Source organism: Limulus polyphemus, unplaced genomic scaffold (assembly GCF_000517525.1).
Source record: "Limulus polyphemus unplaced genomic scaffold, Limulus_polyphemus-2.1.2 Scaffold129, whole genome shotgun sequence".
Taxonomy (NCBI): Eukaryota; Metazoa; Arthropoda; class Merostomata; order Xiphosura; family Limulidae; genus Limulus; species Limulus polyphemus.
In genome coordinates, this window is record NW_013665739.1 from 884,573 (window position 1) to 890,047 (window position 5,475).

The following is a 5,475-nucleotide window of genomic DNA, read 5'->3' on the forward strand; positions in this document are numbered from 1 at the left end:
GCGTTGTAAGTCCGCAGACATACCACTGTGCCACTGGTGGGCATATCCGGAACAAGTGTGTCAAACTATAGACCTGCGCGAAATTCAAAACAAACAAACTAGGAAAGTTTATAAGCTTGAATTATTTCGAAACAATTATTTCGTAAGAAAGTCATAAGTTATTGATAACATTATATGTAGTAATACTAAATCAAACGTCTTTTGAATCATCATAGTAAAATACATCATCATACTATAAAATCCAGAATATTAACATAAATAATTTGCATTTCTTGTTACCAGATATTGACGCTTTTTCTTTTACTTTTTGTAATTTAATTCAAACATACCATAAGTATTTTACCCTGACTTGTATAACAATCAACTTCGAAAATCACCTTTCAGATCTGTTCACGTTTATATCTGCCAGAGCTTTACGATGAAGATCATATTTCCATTTCTAGAAATAGTTTATCATTTTCTAATAAAGCCTACAATCTAGCTGTGCTTATGCAGATGGCGCTCATGTGACTCGTGTTACGAATGTTTAACTTATTGCACTACCAAGTTGCCATTTTTAGTACTGGAAGGCACTGTTTTTAAGAGGCAGTTAGAAAAATAGTGTTTATATTTCAAAAAATGTACAATCCTGAATTTACATTGATATTAAAACCGTCTATAACATTTCAAACTATTTTACCTTAAAATAATACGAACCTCCGTTGGACCAGCGGTAAGCTTATGGTCTTACAACGCTAAAATCTGATGTTTGATTCCCCACGTCGGACAGAGTGTATATCTAAATATGGCTTTGTGCTAAATCAAATAAACATGTAATAAAACGTGCAAATAAATGTTGATCATTACCATTCAAAACAATAAACACTTCCATGCACAAGTTCATATTTTGAATGAGTAGGCCAGCTTTGAAAGAATGAAAACAAGTTTTCGTGCCATGGCGAATAGAATAACAATAGCATTTAGAATGCATTTCTGTTTTAGTTCCTTCTCAGATTTATGGAGTATGTAGTTTAAATATCATTTTTCAGAATTTTTTTAGAAATATAATTGAATATTAGCTTTTACAAATGAAATTTTGCAGTAAGGTTTTATTAAACTGTAATAGACTGCGCAATAATAAGTGTGAAGTAATGAAATACGACAAATAAAACGATTCAAGAATTTTAAGAACACATGAAACATAATGCGTAGAGAGAGATCTGTTTATTTGCAGTTAAGCGCAAAGCTGCTCAATAGACTATCAATTCTGTGCCAACCACGGGTACGAAACCCGGTTTTTAACGTTATAAGTCTGCAGATTTGTTCCTGTGCCACTGGGGGACGTGGCGAGTTAATTAAATTAATTTGGATATAATATTAAGATGAACATGCAACCAATTTTTTTACAGTGTTCTAGGGACTTAAAATATCAGTTGTTTTTATTTTTGTATCTTTCCCGGAGCAGTTGAATTTGTTAAACATTTTTAATTGCATTTCGGGAAAAACATTTTGTGTTCAGCTGCATACTTTTCTAATGCAATGTAAGCCACAATTCAGCCTAACACTGCTGCTCAATCTGTTAGTGTATTATTTATTTAGTTTCTGGTTTTAAGCATTAGATGTGTAAAGTTTACCACAATAAAAGACACATAAATTAATAATTAACCGTGTTTAAAATAATAGCGATAACCTTAGCCTGACTATTAAAAAAAACGTCAAACCCACAAACATTTTACCCGTGAAGGCCTCTAGGTAACGAGCTTCTCTGATTATGGTTTAAATAATTTTATCGTCTGTGTGCTTTCGAATGTTAATAGTTAATAGCTAAAACAACTGAAAAATCCAAAGTGATGAACTTAATGTCAAATTCTAGTTGCCATACGTTTTGTTTATTTTCAGCAATATTCTTAGACATTACATATTATTAAAGAAGCTCAAAAACATAAACAAATAAAGAGTTCAAGTACTACAAAAACCTATCCACGAATCATTTTTACTAATTTCTTCAACAAACTTAAAATGTGTTTTATAATCCTACATTACTACTAAAAACACTTGAAATTAATTTCGTTCTTATAACGTTGTGGCTGTCGTGACTTGGGAAAAATAAAATAGCCTATGTAAACTTTGTTATATTATTTTCAGTCTCATGAATTTTCCAGCTGTTGAAAATAATCGAAGGTTAATTTATATTTAATCGAAAATATATTTATTATAATACGTTTGTTTGTTTGAAATTAAGCACAAAGCTACACAGTGGACTATCTGTGCTCTGCCCACCACGGGTATCGAAACCCGGATTCTAGTGATGTAAGTCCACAGACATACCACTGTGCCACTGGGGGGCATTATAATACGTTATATTTAAAAATAAATAAATAAAAGATATAGATAATTGCATTTGTAATTTTGCCATCATCCAGTAGGGTAATATATGATGTTATTTAGTGAGCAGAATTTCATACGAACCTATTTGAAATTTTGATACTTTGCAAATGTTGTAGCACATACATTACAATAAGACTTATAAATTTATACTTTATAAATTAGTGAGAGTGTTAAAAATATATTATTTGTAATATGAAAATTCAATTAAAATAATTTCAATAAAATATTATTTCCATAAAGCATGTCTAATGCCCTGTCTAATACATTTAATATAACACATTAAATCCTTTCAGTCGGTTAGGTGGTTTGACATCTTTATAACACAACAAGATATTCATGTAATTAAGTCTTATGTCTGTATAGTAAATAACACAGAACCTATTCTTTCATATTTCTAACTGTATCAGATGCTCGTAAAAATCTTGATTTCAACAGGAGTTGCTCCGTGTTTAAAATGAAAAATATTTCTTTCTTTCACGTTTGTACTGAAGACAATCAGGATGCGCATATTAACGAAATATTTGACGTTTTCATAGTCCGTTTGATGTAGAAAATGTGAAATTTATTAAACAATTTTCAAAGCACATATTTATTTACGTCTGCAAATAGACAAAGCATGAAGCTATAGTTGAAAATGATCAAGTAACCTAGGGCAATATATGAGGTTTTGTTATTGGCATAGGTCGATGCTTCTAAGCCGTTGGGAACGCTGTGATAAATTTCGCGGATTCTGATGTAATTAACGTAATAGGTTGTTTTGTATATCATTTGTTAACGCCAATAGACACGTGTCGCAGCAAACCGACGGACTATATATAATACGTACAGTCGCAAGTCGCCTAATTAGCTTATGTAAATTTTTATACGAGGGTTTTCAGTAGAATAAAGAGTATTATATATAAACATAAAAATCGGAGAAGCATATTTACAAAAGCTGTATATTTACCTTCAAATAGGCTTTGTTCAAGCACAGAAATAATTGAAACTAGCAAAGGCCGCTAAATATTTGCAGTCAAATTAATATTTTTATTGCAACAGTACTTCTTTAACTACATGATTTCTAGAACAATACAAACAAATTCTAATCGTAGACACTGAAAATACAAGTCCACTTGTTTTAGGCCTAACAGTAGTTAAGCCTTTATTAAGTACGGCCTATATTTGATAGAAACATAAATTAATGCTGTAACTTGGGTAAGTTTTTTTATAGTATTAAATACAGTAAAGTTTAGCCCTAATTAAACTTTACCGTACTTAATACTACCAGTGAATAAACTTATAATGTTATTCCACGACCTAACATTAGACTGTTTTTAAAACCTTGATAAGCTTTTAATGTGTTACGTATTAGAATTTCAAATGGTCTGAAATTGAGTTAGCTGATGATTTAAATTTAGTAGTTAAATTGTACTTTGGATTTAGTAGTTAAATATATGCTGATATGCAGTCAGTTTATGATATTTGCCAACAAGATTGATACACACAGTTTCTTTTTTAACACAAATACGTTTTAAACAGTTATTACAAATAATGATTTATAAAGAAAAGTTTCATAAACTTACAAGTCTTCTTTCTAGTCTGGAACTTCTTCGATATCTTATCGAGGGCTCACGATGAACGAGTTGACGTAGGTATAATTCACTTAACAGGAAACTAGCTAGCTTTGTTCTTCGCTATTTACCAGCCACACACGCCGAGTTTTCCACGATGAATTTATATAATATTTACGTAAAAATACTTATGTCCGATGAGAATTCACTGAAGTTAAATGATTTGTAAAGTTCAAATATTGTAAAGATTCCTAGTCAAATATTTGAAGTTTTCCGATTGATAAGCGTTATAACAATCACAGTTATAGTTTCTGAAGTTTATAGCACATTGACTATAGCGAACTAATAATAGATACTCTCTTTTTGGCGTGTCGTGTTGGTTATATTTATAGGCGTGTGGAGGCTTTCTCGAATTTTCATTTTTACTTAACAATACTGAGCTACATTTAAGCATTTATGTACATACATATATTGTTGTTTCTTGCTCTCGAGAATCTTCTACAACTTTGGAGAATGGGCGAGAATTTACAGTACTTATCTAACACTATAAGCTATGCATGTTTTTAAACATAAACTTAATCTAAACAAACGTTGATATCAAAATAAGTATATAGTAATAAATTCGTTACATATGTTATTGTACAAAATGTCTACTAAAATATATTTACGTCCGTTTCAATGAAGAGCGCGCTTGCACGCATTCAGATAGTAAAGTGCGAATTCATATGAATTATGAATATGCAGACAGACAAAAGTATTATTACTATAGATTAATAAACAATACTTCGTCAGAAAGGATGAAGGTTCAGGCACTTACAATATATATATGTACATATTTATTTAATATTCTCTTTCAAATATTTCATGAAGGAAACAATAATGGTCAGTATCATTTTGGAAGCCACAAAAAAATAGCACTTATAGTTTCTTTTAGGAGACATTGTTTAAAAAATTTAGGCTCGTATAGGAAAATCTGTATACGCGTCAATACAAATAACGCATTAGTTATTAAGTGTCCAGCACAGCATGACTGTCTTGTCAAATATGAAGATTAATTTCAGCTCCCACAGGGTTCAGGGCGTATGCAGAATCAAAGATCTTAAAAAAATACTTATTTCTTAATTAGGATAAGGTAATTAATACTATCAAGTCTAATCTGAATATTAATAACCAAAGAGTCAAGAAAAATGGTAGAATATATCAGCGCATAAGGAAAGCGTTTTCATCTATCAAATTAAAGATTATGCAATTTATTATTTATCTACCTATCAAAGTGTAGACACCACGATAATATAGGAAATTTACACGAATGTGTTTGGTTTTACAGAGACGTATAACCTTGAAGTAATAAGCACTCTGTCAGTTAAAAGTAAAAGTCTAGTTTAACATGAATTTGCTTTTTCTCTATGAGATTATGTTCATATTAAGTTTCTATTTCGTAATAATGGAATAGTTTTGGACAAGCTGGTAGTTTAACCTATCTTTTGCTCAGTAATACATCGTTCGATTCAAATAAACTTCAGATACATACAGAAGAAACCGCGAAAGTATGCAGAAA